This window comes from Anopheles merus, chromosome 2R (assembly GCF_017562075.2).
Source record: "Anopheles merus strain MAF chromosome 2R, AmerM5.1, whole genome shotgun sequence".
Taxonomy (NCBI): Eukaryota; Metazoa; Arthropoda; class Insecta; order Diptera; family Culicidae; genus Anopheles; species Anopheles merus.
In genome coordinates this window covers 28,923,853-28,944,231 of record NC_054082.1, presented here as the reverse complement: position 1 = coordinate 28,944,231, position 20,379 = coordinate 28,923,853, and the positions used below count along the sequence as shown (strand labels likewise).

At 45.1% G+C, this 20,379-nt stretch overlaps 1 protein-coding gene across 11 annotated transcripts in view; it reads right to left on the bottom strand.

Annotated features, from left to right (window-relative positions):
- Positions 1-20,379, bottom strand: part of LOC121601615 — a 143,039-nt gene that overhangs the window by 81,265 nt on the left and 41,395 nt on the right. For 9 of the 11 annotated variants that reach the window (XM_041930482.1, XM_041930449.1, XM_041930470.1 and 6 more), the window contains one exon: positions 849-1,004. The exons of 1 other annotated variant lie outside the window; for it this stretch is intronic. The gene's annotated coding sequence lies outside the window, so the exon portion shown is untranslated. The remainder of the gene's footprint in view (positions 1-848; positions 1,005-20,379) is intronic. One more of the 11 variants, XM_041930497.1, reaches the window with a different exon arrangement.

Here is a 20,379-nt window from a genome sequence, read left to right as displayed (position 1 = left end):
CATAGTGTTTTTTAAATGTATTGGCTAGTTTGCCTGTCTTATTTGGCAAAAAACGCAAAAAATAAGATTTTAAGTCAAACAATTGTTGGAACTTCTATATTTACATAGATTAATGTATTACATTTGGGGTTATAGTTTAGTTTTGTAGCAATAATACTCTGTCAAAAGTCTTACACTCTACCCATAGTCTGGTGCGAAATATTTTGTGAACAATCTCAATTTGGAAAAAAAAAAGTTCAAGGATAATATAATCTTTTTTGAAAGTATATATAACATACTATACTATGTTATAAAGTATATAACAAACATTTCAAGCATTTGATTATTCATTACTTTTGTTTCTTGAATGAATTCTTGATGAATAAAATCGTCGATCGAATTCATCATTAAAACATACCTTGGATTCAGTTTATCGTAAAATCAATAAATAAGTCTAGGCTACAAGTTCTCCTACAATCCAAATCCAATCATAATTATGTCTGGGTTTTCCGTTAGTTCAACTTTTTTTACTACTTGACAGAATTGAGATTGTAACACACGACAGGTAAGCTGTTTAAGCATTTTCTGTTGCTGATATCTAAACCATCGGAGCTAGCCCAAAATCGAATGCTTTAAAATAATCAAAACGCTACTCGCTGGGGGCGAAAAAGTGAGACGCATCGTTCAGATGAATTTTAAATAATCCACATTTCACGCCGAGACATGTTTACACAATCAAACGGTTTCCGACCGAGGTTACCCACTAAATCACCTTTCTGTCGTGGTTTTTGCCTTAAAGGCGACTCCATAAATTGACAAACACACAGCTTTTTCATCTCACAGCCACTGGATGGAAGTTGAAATCTTACCACACACAGAAAGCAGAAGAAGACCACAGCCGGAAAGAGACACTGGTTGAACCGTTGCACCCGAAAACTCCCAAAGAGATGACTACATCGCAACGGGGAGGAAGCCACTCGTTATTGATGCGCAGCAGCTGACGTAGTTGTCGCGCGTACCTGGAACTATAGAGTGAGGGAAACAGAGGAAGAAGAAGAAGAAGAAAACAAAGCAAATAACGCATTAGAATCTGAACTTTCCGAACAACCCAAACGCACCCCCGAAACAAAAGCATAAATCATAACGCATTTCCAAACACAGGCGCTATTTTTCATCCCGTCCCGGTCAGGGCAGCGGTGCCTTTACACAACAGGGTCAAGCGAAGGCACTGGATCACGCTGGATACCGACAGCACACGGAAGATGCTCGCCCGCCTAACAAACGGCAACGATAGTTCACCCATTTTTCGTGTCAACCCCGCCTTTTCTTCCCTACCCGCTTTGCTGCGACACGATACCGACCAATTTGTCCAACATCGGGGCTAGAATATAAAACAACGAACGAACGAACGGGGTGGACATATATACCCCTCCGCCGGATCCAATGCCAAGCAAAATGGTTCAGAGCATTTCGTTCGAGCGGTAACGCACCGCAACAAACGGTAAAAGTTGATGCCCGGAGATAGCCCTTGCAACAAAGACGACAACTGCGGCGACATATCGGGTCCGGCCTGCTGCAGCACCTTGTTAAGGCAGGGACACGGCGGAGTGAATGATCTTTCGCTCCGATATTAACTGGAACAAATGTAAACACTCTCGAAACACACCAACACACACACACACACACACACACACACACACACACACACACACACACACACACACGCAGTCGTGGCGGTCTTCGAGCGGCAGGGCCCATTCCACCAGCGAACCTGAAATAGAAACCTCGTCCCAAAACGTGTTCTAGCGTGTCTTTTGCTTTCCACCTGCTCTCTATCTCTCGCCAGCATTGCTAGCGAGCCTGTTACCCGCGGATGCGTTGTATCCGATCAGCATTTGATTGGGCCAACACTCTTGTCTGGTATATGAGCTATTTCCAAACACACCCATCGATACGGTCGATAAGGTCCTGGCATTCTCGGGAATGGAACACGGAACCGCGTTCTTTCACTTCAATCTTACGTCCGAGCAACGTGATAACTCTCCGATTGCCCCGGCTGGATTTCGCACATTTGACGTTGAACTTGCTAGCTTGTTCCGGTTAAATCGGTGCCCTCGTCTGTCAGCGTCAATCCCAACGCGTCCGAAAACAAATAAACATGTCACGAAGTGACGGTTGGGCCCCTCCCCTCCACCACACGAGAAGTTTGAGGTTTGGTCAGTTTTTTGAAAATGTGCACAGGTTATGAAATCCGCACGTAGTATGTTGCATTCTCCGTTCGGTGCAACGTTGACGAACGGGCGACCAAATCTACCGATATCAATCGGTACCACGCGCTCCACATAACGATCGCCGACAGCCGTTCGACTTTTGGGAATGGCGGGAATGGAAAATGATGTTTTAAACTATTTCTACGTCTAGACGCGTGGGTGACGATGTGTTAATCGCTTATCGATTTCGAACACCAACATATCGCGCAGGGCGCCGGGAATCGTTTACCATAAACATTGCGTTTTATCGTGAAAACCACACACACATACACACACAACGGGCAGACGTGACGTGATGATGGCGAATGCCGTTGCGGTGGTGAAGGACGAAATGTTTTATTCATACTCGTTTTCGACTCGACCGATACCGGCACGATAGAGGGGTTCGATTAAAAATATATATTGATTGAAATTCGGAGCGAGCGTGTGACAGGCAATTGAATTGAAACACAGCGGGGTTTCGCTTAATTTTGGCGCTCGTCGGAAGCGAGCAATGAAGTGAAAAGCAAACGATTTTTGTTGATCTAAACCGTTGCCAACATTAGGAAGCTTAGGGAGCTTCTGCAGCATACTTTAATTCGTGCCACACGAGCCACAACAGTTGATTAATCATTTCGAATTGCACCTTTACCGCCACACCACATCGCCTCACGCAGACAGAGCACCATTTATCAAGCGCCGTGTTTAGTTCCGGGTGGATCCGTTGGGCAAAAGGTAAGCAAATTCGAACATAAATCTTTCCACCCGAACAAATCCCAAGCGCACCCGCGGGAAATCCGGACGAAAATAAAAATGCTCCCGAAACGAGACCAAAGCAAACAAAGCGCGACCGATAGCATCGATCGGAACAAAATAGTTAACAAAACGGACACATCTCTCTCGCTCCCGGTCTCAATACAATTGGCCGCGAAATGCGGGCCAGTTCATCGACCGGCTCGACACCCACTTTGCCCACCCAAATGCACGCGCACACACGCACACATGCGCCGTATGTTTTTGATCCGATCCCATTCGTTCTCCCACGGAAAGGAATCGGAAATCGTTGCTGCCAAAGAATGCTCATCGATCACGTCAACGCGCGTCAAGCCGAGTTTCCCGGTGGGGCCGAGGGGGGGCGAGTTTCGGTTTTTCGTTTTCACAATCACTCCATCGTCGTCATCGACCCTATTCATGTGCTTCCATACCCCACGGGCAAACAGCCAACGCTCCTCCTTTCCGACTCTCCCGCTTTCTGTCTTCCTCTCCGTCGAACAATCAGCAAGCCAAAATTGCAGCGAACGAAAGGATCTGCGAACGGCTCTCGAGGCTCGTTTACCAACGTCCAAGTCAGCGTTCGGTGGGCGATTAATCATCGCTGCGCCGCGGAAGTCGTCAGCCCGAGTACCCTTCGGGTAAGTCACGTCTTGCCGGAAAACGGCACTTTTTCTTAAGGGGGGTGGCGGCAAGGCAGGCGACACACTAGCGGTTAAACGTGGGTGTGAGCAAGCGGTTCGCCTGTCTTGTTTTTATTTTTTCCTTCAGTCGTTGGCCTGGGGTGGAAATTAATGCGCCCGTTTGTCGTTCATCAAACTTCAAACTCAGCAGGCAAACACACATCCGTCACGCATCGGAATGATCGGTCGGGACCGATGCCACCGGTTTGCTAAGTGGGTGAAAACAGAAGCATCCCGCCGTTTCTGTTTCGTTGCAGCGTGTCCGATCGGTCGGAGTGTGGTTTTAAGAAGAAGGAAAGCACATGCTGTGTCCAGACTGAGGGGAGCGCCGATAAGCAAAGAATAACGAGAATTAGCTGGCTAAAAGTAACACTCGCGCAATCGAAGCGATATCGAATTTAACAACTTTTCTTCGCCCGATGATGGGGAAGCTGCAGAAAGAAATAAACTTTTATTGCTTCCATTACCATCGACATCAACTGACTTTCTGGACTCTCTTAAGTGCGATTGAAGCAGTCTGGTGTTTAATGAAAATGTCTGCCAAATGATAAAATTCATGAAACACAATTTAGTTATTGGAATTCCACTGTTCTTTTTCTTCTGTTAATCCTGTACTATTGTTTCAAAGAGAATGCTAGAATTCATCAACCATATATTTCATATGACGGTACCAAAATTCAACAAAAAGCATGATGTATTTCTAGCTATCACATTACACCCAAAACATGTTACATCCTTCATCAGGTTCATCATTCATCAGAAACCTCACAGCTTTGAAATCGTAAAGCTTGCAGACACTTGCAACTGCAAGCAATTTATTTGAGATGATAAAAATTGCATTCGTCTACCATCTATTACCCCCCCCCCCCCATCCAGCTCGAATCCATCAACCATGCTGCACCACAAAAGAACAATTCATCCGCAGCCCTACAAATATGCCGCGTTGGATGTAGCGCTTCTCTGCACAGCACAAAACCCAAGAACAGAAGAATAGTTATTCTATGCGCTTCTCCTTTCCTTGGTGCCAGACTGTCGTACAACAAAACGGCCGCATTCGAGTGTTGGAGTGTTTGCACGTTTGGGAAAACATTTGCATAATACAGTACAAGTTCCTGGCGGCCGTCTGAATTTTGCAGGTAAACAAACGAAATCGCCCCAAAGCGCAAACCCGCTCTGGCCCGATCGAATTGTGTGCGAGCTGTCTCTTAGGCTCGATTTTGCAATTCGCAGTACAAATCTCAATTCCAAAGTCCGGGAAATAGGCTTCCAGGCGGATTGTTAGCGAAGAAGTTTTGCTTGCTTTCCGGACGGAGGCTGAAATTCAAGCGATGAATTCGTGTTATTGTTCCTGGCGAGAAGTCAAATGCAAAGTCACGAACATTTTTATCTAACAATCGGGCGATGAAATAATCTTTTCCCAAACTGGGGGCGATCAACATGGCGATGGTGAGCTGGGTTGGAATTTCTGGGTAGGAAATCCCAGGGGACAGCACTTTTGTTCCACGAGAAAATGTGCTAAGAAAGACGGGGTTTTCGTTTTTAAAAGCTTTGTCACTCGGTGTGGAAAAGCGAAGGAATCGATAGTAAAAAGGGCTGATGGCAAGTTGGCAACCAACACGGATGCATTTCCTCTAACGAGCAGCACCATTCATTGTTCCGGGTGGATTGTTAGACTTCTTCACCATAAACACACGTAAAGTAAAGAATGCATTATTGCAATGCTTGAAACGAATACACTTGATGCAACTGTTCTGCAATACCTAACAGAGTTTAGCGATATATTTGTTTAGCCCGTACACACTTCAAACAAGACATAAAGGAATATTTTGAATAGCGGTTTTGCATGTTCATCCGTGCTACAGCTATCACACTTCTCATCATTTCCTAAGCTCTCAAATTATGACCTTTTTGTAACCGTTACACGGTTCATCAAACGGCTTTGTTCGCCATTCAAGAGGTTATCGATTTTTTTCCTTCTTTCTTCCTATCTCCTCACAGCACTATCGAACGGTGTGTGCATTTGTTTGGTGCAGTGCCATCAGCGTTCGTCTTTTGTCATCTTCCTTTCATTTCCTCACACGCACACACACACACACAAACTGCAACCGGATAGTCTACGAAGAAAGCGGACCGCCGCACGATGCTGTGCAGCCCCATAATTCACTTCACCGTCGTTTGTAACGCTGTAATGGCTGTTTCGTTCATCCAGCACAACTCGTAGATCCCCCTTACCCCCCTCAGACATTCCTTCCCATCCGCGAACAATCCATCTTTCTCACTTCATCCTTAGCAAAGGAAAGGTACCGCAAGATGCAACGGAACGACACAAAAAATCAAACTATCATGCAGCTCGCTGCAACGTCATCATACCCGCTTCATCGTCAACCGGTCGGAGTGGAGCTGCATTCGGATCACGGAGCGTCTCTACCCTGCCTACCAAACAGGCGGGGCGGCCAAATATAGCTTATCCGCCCATTCCCGTCGCCCGTTTGGCTCGCCATCGTTTGTATAGCTTACATTTTCCATCGAACGCTTTCCCGTGTTTGCACTTCGCCATAGAGGGGGGGGGGCTCTCCTCCTCGGACAGCAAACCGCAGGCAGCCCCGTACTGCATTGTTCAGTTTGGCCTCCCGGTATCGATCCCGGAGGTCGATGAAGTGGACGCCAAAGTTGCTGCAAATAGCAGTGGTCTTATCGGGCGCATTCGATGACAGAGGCTAAGTGAACGCGAGCTAGGGGAGAAAGCGCAAAAAAAGCATGACAAAACATGCCCATCCGGTTCATCCTCCACCGAACGGTACCGGCCATCAACGGGTACGGGAATGTTACCAATTTTGTACACGATCATCGCCGCATCGGCATCTTTCCGATGGATTTCCCGGACACCCGGCAACATGCATTGATGCTCACCCGAACACAGCACTGTTCGTGCATTTGGAAACATGCAGTCAAACCTATGCTCGCTCGTCCACGGGCATTGTGCCTGTGTGAAGATGCGTACATTCACCGAGCATCCAATCAAGCACAGCTGCTCAGTGGGTATCACAACGGCAGCGCGGCGGAAGAATGGGTTGCCGAAGAGATTTTCCGCATCAGTTGCAGTTGCTTTTCCCGCTGCTTAAGGGCTTCGAGCATTGCACTCCCCGGGGCCCAAGTCCACACAAAGAGGGTTCTCAAAACACAACGTCGAAGGGGGAGCCGGGAGGGACCGTTTTTACATACACATCGTTAAGAATATTGCATCCCCAACGGACAGAATGATGACACGTGGCAATAAAAAAATCCCAACGGAGTGAGTGTAAGCAAACATCTCATTTCTTTTAACGGTCCATTTTTGGTGCACCGAACGTCGTACAAACACTCGCCGCTATCAAGGTATTGTGTTTGAACATCTTCGTGGCGTTCTGTGTCATATCTTTAAAGTTTATTTAAAATACTGTTCATTAAAAATGGTTGGAATGTGTTGACGGTACATGAATTTTGACCATTATAAAAATAAATCAAACATTCACAAGCACTTTTGGTATGCAAATAGTGCAAACGACGGCACAACAATGATACTATTCCATTTAGCTTTCCATTTTAATCATTCATCCGGCTACCGTGCCGGCACAAACATCATAAGAACATCCTGTGGGAAGTAAAATATTGAAAATGCACTTTGAGCCCATTGGGAGTGATACCGTTGGGCCGCATACTCTCTTCTTCGTACATCAATCCCTGCAGAGGCGTTTAAAGAAAATCAATTCTACCTCGGGGAGTTCTTTGCTGAATAATAAATTAAAGTTCTTGTGTTGTATATATGCACTGCACTTGATATTTGTATTTGATAGCAGACAATTTTATGGGAATAACTTTAAGGTTTGTATGCCGTACTTAAGTTATTGAAGAACGACAAATAGCTATTGAATAACACGGTCATGTTAGTCTCGTGAAGCGTTCTTGGACCAGCAGCAGCAGCAGTATCATATATGGACATTCATTCAGTATTATTCAAATAGTGTGAAGTGTTCGAACAACAAAACAATCGAAACGCTACACATACCGCTTCAATATGAAAGATTCGCCATTTTCAGATACTATTATTAACACCTGGATCGCTTGTTTTTCATTAGACGTTCTGCTACTGTTGCTGCTATGCCTTCATATGCTTAAAACGGAAAATCCTCAAACACTCTGGCAAATTTGGCAAAGGTGCTTTGCCGGAAAACTTTCCAGCTACAGAAAAGGATCACCGACCACATGCTCGACGAGAAAGATCAAAGAACACGGGCCCAAAGAATGGGCTAGCATGGAAACCTCGCTAAACGCCTACAGTAAAACATGATCGGGGTGTGTCTAACCGCAGACAGAGCATTTGCTAACGCACAACATAGGATTTAGCAGGGAAGCAACTAAGTGCTAACCCAATGGCACGGATGTACGCTGGGTAAACTTCGCAATAACATAGCTCGCCCACTGCAACAATGTTTAAAACTAGTGCCACAAAACACACACGTACAGGGCAGCCATACTTCAAAGCAAGCAGTTACAGGAACCCGAACCCGTGCCGTGCAGACGTTGAGCGCCGACAATGGCACAGACAGACAGAGATGTATAATGTTCTTTTTGCTGGAAATTGAAATGAAGAAGAAAAAAACCCGTGGAAATGATTTGCAAAAATCACAGACAAATGTATGTTTCGAGAGATTGAGGCACATGCTTTTCATGGCCAAGTCTGTTGGTTAGTGAAGTTATCTCAGTCACTGTGAGTGCTGCTTCTTTACTGTATGTTATTTCAAGCAGAACTTCAATATTACCTACCCAGGTTAAAGTGTTCTACATTCATATTTCATGCTTTAAGTCTTTTTCCATAACATTTCATGGAAGGTTTCGTACTGTTGAAATGAAATGATTTTGTTTTTTAAATGATATTTTAAGAACTGCATATTCATCACTAGCCATAATCAACCTTTTCTCCCCATTTGACGAACTTCACAAACAGCCACAATCGGAAGAGTGCAAAACCATAATAGCGTTTACTTGCGATGACATGCAGACAAAAAACAGTGCCACCAGAACATCGCATCCCAAACCCACACACACACACACACAGGCGAGCGATGATGAAAGAGCCAGTTTCCGGTATACTTCATGGATGTCAAAAGGGAAAATCCCAAGTACGTAAAGGGCAGCAGAGTCACATAAAAGGGAACATAAAATAGGCCAAAAGTACTGTACAATTTTTCCATTTTCCGCCAGCCCTTGGCACGGGTGGGGCAGGAAGTACTTTTTTGTTTATTTTCCCTTTTTCTCTTGCAATTCCACCCAGGTGGAATTTGCGGTTCCAGCACGAGGTGGAAAATAATTCTCAACAAAAAAAATTAGAACGATGTGGCTAGTTGTGTAGCGAAGGTATTCGCGGTTGCTAAGTAAAATGAAGGTGACCTTAAAACGAATCTATTCGTGGCTGGCCATTGAAACCAGGTGGACAAGCTTTCGTTCAAAGTTTCACACAGAGCTGGTGGTATATTTTAAAGCTTTTAATTGTGAGCGACGCCGACTACAGAATTATCAATCAGCAACATTACATTGAGCACTTAACTTAATAAAGTACGGATTAATTAAAGCTTAACTGATGCGCATGCAAGCAGCATAATTTCACATACGTTCACATATCATTACATTGAATCTCATATTTCCAATGGCAATGCAACCGATACGATAAAAGCCTGCTCCCCTCCCACCACGAGGAAAAACATTCCTGCAGATTGCCGCCGTTTTTGGGAGATTTTTTCCCACCTCCTGCCTGTTACTGATACACCGATACGCTTACTGAACGATGACGTGATTAATTAACATCGTGAATAACGAGTAAAGCTTTGACTGCTGCCCAAGCTCCTCGCTGCGGACCGTTCGCTACCAGTCGCTTACATGGTGGGCGCGCGCTGACTGTATCCCTCCAGTCTCGGGGCTGAGCGAGTTGATTCATCGCGCCCGGAATGAATAGCGCAACGATCGAATTTATTATCATAATTTTATCCACCCGCCACCGAATGAGTTTACGGTAGAAGATGAAACAAAACAAAAAACAAAAAACCAAGCCACTTGCAGCCTGCTCAACCAAAGACGAGGCGCTTTTCATGCTGGACCCGCGAGGAAGGTAAGCATGATGAGTAGCGGCAATTTTATTACAATTATTATCTGTTTGCCCAACTCGAGACTAAGGCAAGCCTAACTAGATAAGGTTGAAAAGGAGCAGGAAGGCGGTCAGAGTGAGATGAGCAAAAAAAAAAACAAAAACCAACACGCCCAAGTGTGCTGGCAAAGCGCAAATTATACCATTCAGGTTGAAGGAGGGAAAGGGCAAAAAAAGTCAAGAAAAATACACTTTTACCATCCAACGTCTTCTTGCAGCTTGCAGCAAAGATCCTTTCACGGACATCTATAAAGAAAAGCGCACACATTCACGTCAGCTCAGTAGTGCTGTGGTATCCCGTACCTTGTGTGTGCTCGCGTTAACGCACCGGGGATCGTCTTTTCGGGTGGTGGCTTTGATTCTGTGGCCCCTTTTCTTCCCTGCCGTATCGGTGTCAGCTTCCCGGACGTAGTGAATTGTATGTAGAGAGGGGGGAAAAATACACAACCATCTTTGGCACCGTTCTATCATGGGTGGCTTCAGTGCGGTGGCCTTTAGGCTAACACCGGGGCCTCGGCCAAGATTACGCTCAGCCCCTATATCAACGTTGATGGTGATGATGATGATGGCGAGCTTGGGGATGGTTTGCCAAAAAAAAATGGCAAAGAAAAGCAACGTCGAAAGGTGCAACCGTGCCAATGCCCTTAATCAGCACACACACACAAACACAAAGAATAATTTTCCGCCGAAGAAGCACACCAACAGCATAATCCATATGCTGCCAACGGTGGATAGTGATTAGAATTGGTGCCCATCTGTGGTGACACTCGATTATCGCTTAAGCGGGTTGTGGAAGTATAATACCCAACGAAAAAGGAGAAGGTAACGCGGAAGCTAAAGAGTGAGGGGGCCGAAAAATCGCGCCCAAATCAGCAGTTTAGCGCTGCAAAGGTTTCTCCATTGATATTCATGAACAACCCACCCAGCCAACAAAAAAAAGCTCTCTACGAACAGAATGAAGAGGCACAAAAAAGTACAACTCTCCAAATAGCAACCGTGTACCGTGACACCCCCTGCCAGGTGTCTTATGAATTACGACGAACGACGGGCGCGGTTAGGATGCCACTACGATGGCAATAAGGATTAGCCGATAGGCAGGAGGCAACTCCCTATCTAAGCATATTTTTTGCCACGTTGTATTTCCCACAGATATCTCGACGAGAAATTTTTACCCTGCGTTACTGGCGAAGGAGTGAGAGCACCCGAGTTTGGCTTATACAGTTTGACCTCGTGTGGTTCTCGGTGTGACTCGGCGTCGGAAAAGCAGAAAAAGAAAACAAGCAGCAGCAGCAGAAGCTAGCAAATTGCGAAACCTTAACCAAAACCGACATTCTTCACCCGATTTAATCCATCCAGTGTGTTGCGACAAGGGCGGACAGTCGGGAGACAAGAGTCGGGAAAATATTGTCAATTTTCCTACCTGGTTTTACGATGAAAGTATCCTCAAGTAGGGTGAAGTAGATGAGCGGGGAAAGGGAGGAAGACCGATTTGATCATAAAAATAAGCGTAGAGTAAAAAAAAGGAGTAAAATACATCTTCTAAACCATAAAAGTCTTGTTTTTCGCAACAAATGGTGATGTAAAGGGTTTACGATAGGGTTACGCAGAAAGTGTTGACAGATAGCAGAGATTGGATTTATTACTATGTATAGGACACTCGTTTTAGCAATGAGTAATAGACATTACTAACTTGAAATTGGACCTTGCATTACAATATTGGTTGTATTTGCGATTATTAATTCAGCTGTATGCACCAAACTTAATACAGAGAACAATAAAGATATTAGAAGAATTCCTTCACAAATACACACACGGGTATTGAAAGGGAACACTCTACTACGTAACATCAGCAATCACACTGTCTTTGCAGTGCAGTTTTAAAGCAAAATGTTATTATCTATCGAAAAACATTTTAGAAATCATATCCCTTTTCTTGAAATAGTGGTTAAAATGCAACAACCGTCTATCACAATGCATAAAATTCCTCTCTTCCTTTGATGAAGCAGCGTTGGCCAGCTAAGTTGCAAAACGAGGTTAAGTTGTACCGCTGGTTAAGATTAATTCAACATTTAAATATTCAATCCCAATGCAGATGTCGCGGGTAGCTTGCGCTCGATTTGTGCGCATCCGCTGCGGCAACTCTCCGCCACGCCAGACAGTTCAATTCCAAATTTGGTCACACGCCACGGTATATCCTCCACCGTATCTCCCCTTCTGTGATTGATGGCACTTACTGGTTACGCTCGCTTCTCCCCAGCAATTTCAACTTGCGCATCAACCCGCAACAAACAACCACACAGCCAAAAGCATTCACGTTCTACCCCTACGTCCACATTAGGTAATTTCAATCCACTCACGTTTCTGGCCGCAGGAAATGTGGGTTGTTTTATTATTTGTGTGCTACCGACCTTACCGGGCTCAACCTTACCTGGTTGCCACCTCCCCCCCCCCCCCCCCCCGGACCGAGGCCTGGTGTGCATCTCACAGTGCGGAAAGTGTGTCGCATTTTGCATACAATGTTTTCGGTATGACATTTCCAGTCGAACATGTGTGACCGATACCGGCGGAGTGAAAGAATTTTTGCATATCGATACGTGTGCGACCGGTGAGCAAGTGAGGACAGAAAGAAAAAAAAACAACACACATACTCGCCATTAATGTTCGGTATGCAGGGGAGCAGTAACGACTTCTTCAACTGCACTGGTAGTACGTTCTGTCGTGTGCGGCACGAAGACGGCAGTACAAAACTCCACACCAGCTGTTCTACACATTGATCGAACTGGTGTAGCCAATTCAATTGCTCAAACACACACACATATGTCGTGTTTCAGCAATTCTTTGGGGAGCATGTGTGGCGGAGCTGTTCGACATTCAAGTCCCAAAGCTCATTACATTCAAATTATCTTCCTGCAGTGTACAATGGCGATTACCTTCTTGCTCCTCCGAGCACGCCCAACGGCACACGATTACTGGTGCAGTCAACAGTATTGCATTCTTTACATTCCCTACATCCATCTAGACGACTGTTTGTTGAAAGAAGTTGACCTACTATTGCACAATCTGTGGTTGAAACGCGTTAGCCGAAAGGGTTTCATGTGCAACACACACGCGGTGAATAGCAAGGTTGAACGGTTCAACTTACAATGTACCTCCCAGATAAGAGCTTCAAACTAACTTCTCTAGTACACTTTATACTTTATCCGATTTTAACTGTGCTCCACACATTGCACAGGTATTGAATTGTACCCAGTAAACCGGGGTGCCACGGATAGAGGCACACACACACACGCTTCACTCGCGCAAAATCAAAGCACGGATGCAGATTGTATCGTACATTCCTCTCACACACGCTGCAAGTGCAACCGGTGGCTTTGTAATGCAGCACTATGTGTAATTTGCAATTCGAAATGCTTCCACCAACCCCTGGTTTTGGTTGGAATTGGTTAAGAACCCAAACCGGTGTAGGGCTGAAATGAGATTGTGGTTCCGTGCCAAAACCCCAAAGCACACGGTTGCTGAATTGTAAATACTTCCCCGTACACACACGCTGATTGATTGATTTATGTTACGGCGAGATTGTGCGAGGTTGGTAATACCGAAAAGCTGCAAAGCACTCTTACACAGGTTTACGAAGGTGAGAGCACACAAAAAAAATGAACGGAATTAGTGCTATGTTGGCTTTCTAGTGCGAAATAGAAATTAGAATCTGAGTTTTCAATTTCGAAATTTACCTCAGTTGCAGGCAACGCACGAGAAAGCCGTTTGTGATCCTTTTGTGCATTTTAATCGAATTCCTATTGCACCGACTGGGATTGAAGAGTTCAGTTGAAATTGTGCCAGTGCTATACTGGGTAGGACTGTTATTAAAAAGAACTGGGAAATTTGTTCCACCAACAAAAAACGCACTTGAATTATTCCTTATGTTACTTGATGAATGGGCCGACTTCTAGCAACATAGATCACAAGTTAGTCAATCATGCGTTGAAATCAAGTTGATGTTCGACATCCTCCCACTTTATACACGGCGCCTTTGCACGTAGCATTCTATTTCTGGAGATCACCGAAGCGCCTAACATTGCTTTATCGCCAATTCCCCAACTAACAAACCACGGAAAACGAATCAAGATTAACCCGCCCCCCCCCTTGCCCCCCCGCTGGCTTTCACAAACACAGGCGCCTGATTGAAGTAGACGCTTTCATTGATGAAAACATCCGAGAAAGCACATTCACTCCATTTCGTTGCCCTAACCGATTCCCTCTCCGGTCCAGTTTTGGAGTTGGGTCTGGCGATGCTTCAACACGAGAATCGCCTTCATCACGCCACAAATGGAAGGAAAACATTTATCCCGTCACCGACAGTGCGATTTCACGTAGTGAAAGTCACGTATGTAAACCTGCTCGCGTGCCTACCGTACGGAGCGGGTTCTGTTCTGTTTGTGCGGTGGCAGGATTTTCCTGGAAAACGGGAAAAACGATCTTTTCCGAAAAAAACAAAGGATACTCGTCCCTTCTTGAACCGAACTAGTACGTACGGTGGGGGAAGAGCCTTGGTTTGATCTGATAGACTAAAGGCAAATCGGCTAGGAATGGTGATGGTGGCGATAGTACTGACAGACGGCTCTAACCTCATTCATCTGCAACAACAAAAAACCGGGAAGTGCAATCAAAACTGCTTGACCAAATAACTCTCGGAAGGCAACGGCCAGGCCGACAGAAAGGCTGCGGATTCGGCTTGCGGAGATATTGGGAGGAAAAAGGTAAACAAACCAATAAAACTGTCATGAAAATGTGATTGAGATTCAGCAAATATGGCTGAATTCGAATGATGACACACCGAGTGGCGGCATTTTGGGATGCGGAAAGAGGAAAAACACACCGACCAAGAAAAGCTGGTCGATATTTCGACAGCAAGCGTGGAGTTTTCCTCACGCGAGAAGAAGAATAAAGGCAAGATAAGCGATCAGTCGGAGACAATATTTGCGCCCTGTGGAAGTAAAACGAAATAAAGATCCCTCATGGCGACGAATTCATTTTGTTTTGATTGGAGTAGATATTTATTTGCATCCATTTCTCCTGGCTGAGCTGGCTTTTCGCTGCTGCAGACAGTTTGTTCTATCTTCTGCACCTTTGCATAGTGTATGTCCTACAATTCCTACAAAAAGTTGTTATTTCCCTGTATGTAATGTAACTGATGGATGTAATTTGTTTTTATTCAAATTAAATGCTATGTATTATCCTACATGACCTATTGACTGCTCTTTAATTTAACCAATCTTCTAACGAAACAAAAGCAAGGTTATATTACGTTTGCTTGTCTCTCACACACATATAGATTTTGTGAAAATAATTTCAATCCTTACATCCCAACAGTACGAACACGCTGCAAGCAATCATAATGCGCACATTCGACACCACGAAATTCAATTTTAAATCAACCATTCCAGTTGCTTCCGGTGTTCTGATGCTCCCCATCGCAGGGTCCAGTGCCACCGTCAAACTACTGCGCACACGCACACATAAAAGAAACCAATTATGAATTTCTGCGAACTGCAGCTCTACCATTCATTTGGTAACTTTTAATTTAGCACTGTAATTGAAAACACGTTTCCACTGGCATCGTTCGGTTCGGTTGCCGCTGGGTGCTCCTTTTATTGGTCCCCATTCCACAGTCCCCAATGATTAGCATACGTTGCTGAAAAGCCTCATTAACAGCTGAACGACTGCGCATACGAGTGCCATTGTGTGTGTGTGTGTGTTGCGGAGATTTTTTTAAGCATTCATTAGCATATTTAACACTTCCTACTTCCCGGGGCACCGATGAGCCGGAGCCCCAAACGACCACACCACAGGCACCAGTTATCCTGGATGTTTCATGAGCGCGACCAAGAAATGACTAGCAGCGAGTAGTATTATTTTATTTTTTGTTTTTCTCTGCTGCCCCATTTTTTGTTTCATGTAGCGGAGTTCATGCTGGTGAGTTTTATTTTTTGCCTTCCCGCACACAAACGGTACACCGACGACGACAAAGATGCAGCCGATATGTGCCGCCCCATGGTCCCCATGGAGTTCGGTTGGCACTGAATGGATCTCGTTTAAACTTCCGCAAAACTTTGCAGCACCAGTAACCCACGGCACGGTACGAACGAACGGACGTGTCTGCTGTGAGTGCCGCCGTGCTGCGGCAGAGGAAGTATAATTAGCTCGTAACCTTCAACTTAAAAATCTGCTTTCTGCTGCTTTTTAAATTTGTTTTCTTTATTTTCCGTCCCGTTTCTTTTTCTTTTGGCATCCGTTTCGATTCGCGTAGAATGGCACTTAACGATCTATTTGTGGGGAGGGTGGTAAAGTTAACTTCCCAAAATTGAGTTTCGAAGTTGCTAATGGTGTTGGGCTGGCGCCGTTGTCGGGCTGTTCCATTATCCTCGGTGTGCAATCGAATGAATGACCCCGGTGCGTGCGTAGCAGGAACTTTACGTCAAATTGTTTATTTTATAGTGGTAAGATAGTCAATCGTAATTAATAGCTGATATCAATACTTGGACATAACATTGTTGTTACAGGAGACAAGTGATATATTGAGCATATTGATAACGCAACGCACTACAGCTATTTCCATAAAAACACACACAACAGATGTTTAAAATTTCACAAGCATTACGAAACACCAGAAAACACAACTTTCATTCTACTCTAATGCTCGTTGAAATGACCAAAGCCATGATGCTCTTAGGATCTGAAGCTTTAAAACAACGATGCTATCCGTCGGAAATGCTTGGAGTTTGATATGATGGCCAGATTGTTTCATCGACCGGCACAAGAAACACCTTGAATACCGAGGGAGAGGAAAACATAGGTAGTACAAGTGCATCTGCAAAAACTGAACATGCTGCGCTTCTCTCTTTCTACTTCATTAGGATAGCAAAGGATTTGCTCCGAAACTATCACATGACATGTACCATCTGTTTGACTTTCGTAATCTCGGCACGGCATGGCTAAGCAGATGCACAGACCATACCTTGATGGATACTCGTGTAATCTTGTGTTCTTCCCCCACTAGAAGTTAATCCTGCTTGTGAAATGGGTTTGTTGTTTGTGCAGCAGAAGTAGCCGCAGGGATTATTGTTCCACAGTTTTGTACCATTAATGAAAGTGACATTCCTTTGATTAGAATAAAATACTCATTACAGTTTAATTTGTCATTGAACATTCACTGTTATTGCTTGGTTATTAAAAAGTATTAATGGTATCTTTCTATCCTTTCATATTTCAAACTGAATCGTGAAAGCTAATCAGTAGTTATGTCATTTGAGAAGATTTGCAGTGATGTAAAGTAGCTGATAACAATATTTAACAATAAAATAAAAGAAAAGATTCAGTGTTATGATGTCGAATACCATCCCACACGGCAAATGTAAAAAGCACTCAATATTCTTTGTAATCGAACAAAACCCACGCTCGGTGTAAGTGTACTTACGATTCCCAATAAGTGGATTTATAAGAGAAAAACACTTGCTAAAGTGTACCAAAACTCTTAAACTCCAGAAAGCTACACCACGCTTCAATACCGAAGGGTAAATCGAAATCAAACAGGAAGCAATAACCCATACACACCCAAGCACACACACACACACACACACACACACACACACACATCGTCACGTGAACTTTAAACTCACCTGAGCGGAATCCGACGTTCGATTGGAAACCGTCGAAAGTTCTATTTTGAAAAAAACCCCATCCGACCGAACCGAAGGGTAGGTAGGCTTTACAAACAAGCCACAGTGCAAATTTTATTTATTTATTTATCGAAACGAAAGTTCAGACGCTCTCCCTTGACTCTCACTCCCGTGCTTCGTGCCTCGTAGGGAGACATGTGCGAAGGTGAAGATGGAAAAACTCTATATCGTGAACCTCTTCTTTGGCCGTAGGCGTATTTGTATGTGTGTGTGCCCCATCGTTTGCCAACGGAACTACCATCGGCAAAAGCCGTCCTACCACTCTCCACTCTCCTCTTCTTTCCGATCGACCCACTCCACGATCAGTCAGGTAGAGCCCACGAGAGTGCACCGGCCCGGAACGGAATCGCTGGATGGGCCTTTTTTTCTAAGCACTTTTTCCACCCTCTTTCCTTTTGCCGCTGCTACCGGGGTGGATTGCTTTCTTTCTCGCGCGTTAGGTACGTCAAGTTTCAGCGCCACCCATCCCCCTTTGTCTTCATCCGGCACTTTGTCTCCATCCAATTCACCTACAAAGACGAAGCTAGAAGCTTCGAACAGAATTCAGTTTCGCTTTCGTCTCAGATTGAAGCTGTTGTTTCAGTTTCACCATCCGTCGGCACCTTTACCTTTCACACCATACATTGTGACAGGAGAGGTAGGCGTGTGGGGCGCGTTTGGTTTGGTTAAGAATGGAAAGAAATCTGATACTGCTTCCCGAAGTCCTTTCCGCTCCTCCTCTGGTCACCTTCTCACCCGGGGGGGGGGGGTCCAGCTCCCGACAGCTCCAGCACAGCTCCCGAGCGCTCGTTCGTGTGTCGATTTATTTCCCATTTAGTTCAAAGCAGAAGTTCCTCCCAAGCGGAATTACCGTGAGGATAAAGTGTTTCCTTCCTGTTTTCGTTTCCCCCTTCCTTTTCTCCTCAGCTCCCTCTTTTTGTTTTTTTTTCTTCTTTTTGCTGCTGCTTCCCATCCCCGCTGGAAAGTAAACATGCGAAATAAATCAATTCCCTTGGCCTTATCCACACTCAAAGGTGGCCCTCCGATCGAAACAATGGAAGCTTACCGGTTTTGGTGGAAGGAGTAGTTCTTGATATCAGTTTTTTTGTCGTTCCATTCGCCACAATCTGGAAGGCTCGATAACGTGCGATTTGGGCTGCTTGTGGTGTGAGCCATTGAACATTTTCACGACCGGACGACTTCCTTGTGCCGAGGCGGAAGACACATTTTCGCAACCCCGAGCCGACCCCAATAAGTATCCGTTTGTCTTATTGTGACACCATATATATTCTAACGGCCCGCACTAGGTGACCTTTGTCTTGCAAATGGTGGTGAGAGTATTTTCGTATCAATCGACGAGGTCTATTCAATTTAATAATGTCACTTGCTTGTCACACGTGGAAGGATTTACTCACGCTACCGGGTAAAGGTTATTGAAGTTTTGTACGAATTACTTCGGACCCGTTTTCTCTTATTGCGTGTGTTCTTGGTGTGGGCATGCTCTACATAAAGTTCATCCTTCATCTGATTCAACACAATAACCAACACCAACAAATGGTTGGATCAGCATCTCTCCGCCCATAAGCAAAGAACGCAAGTATGTATCACTCTCCGCACAGGCGGGGGTAGGGAAGACAAACGAAACCAAATAAACTGAACCTCGTTCGAGGGCAGGGCGAGTAGATGTACCAAGAACATTACATCAAGCGCCCAACGGAGTTCAGCGCGTTTACAAAATTGAAACCTTGTCAATCAATATAAATATCATTTGACGCCGCTCGTGCAATCATCGCACCATCGTCCTTGCTCGAGCCTTGTAGCCTGAGGCTGACGCTCATCTCCAGCACCGTGTATCATGTATCGAGTCGTACACTCTGCTCCACAGTCAGGCTATGTTTAACTGTTTGCTTCTTTCTACCCATGCAGCGTACCGTAGCGACTTGTGTGACGACGACTTGCTGCATCACACACTCACTCCACTCTATCAACTCTCTGCTGCCGGCGTTCACTCAAAACCGCGCTTTTACAACGTTGTGTCGTCTATTGCGTCAAGGCCTCTAACCCATCTAGTAACATTCCCGTACACGACCAAGATCCTTCTCGAAAAAGGATGTTCGAGATGGAACAATACAGTCCCCACCTCTCTCTCTCTTTCTCTGTGTGTGTCAGTGTACGAACCTGCCACACGTGCTCCCGCCGTCGTGCTTCACCACCAGCACACACCTTTGTACAAATTCAATTTCCCAGCGACGTTACACAGTGCAGAGAGCTTGCCCATACTTGCCCACCACTCCATGCTTCCTTTCCTTGGGCAACTTTGTTTTCCATTGCTGCGTTTGTGGCATAGAAAACCACGGGAAGTACGTGAAGAGTATCTTGCCACACCGTTGCGTTTATCGTTCGCATTTCCGTCGTCAACGACCGAAAGATTGTCTAGCGCTTCGGCATACCGATTCTTTGCCAAGCCTTTTTTTATTCCAACACACTCACATGTGGAAAGTATCATTCAAAGTGCTGCTTTAGCAAGTGAAGCGAACCTGCACACAGCTCAATTCAAACGTGCAGCGACGACTTCAATGCCAAAAAGGCACAAGTCACATCCCGTGGAACGCGTGATGGCAAGTAGTAGCCAAACAAAATCAAGAAGAAGCAACACCACATGGAGAATGATAACAATAACAGTTTCCGGTGTTATCGGTCGTCGAACACATTTCCCTGAGCCATCGGCAATGCTGCAGCCGTGATGATGGAGGATGTTGGTTGGCGCATTTTTCGACACCTTCAACAAGGTTTGCCTGTTAATG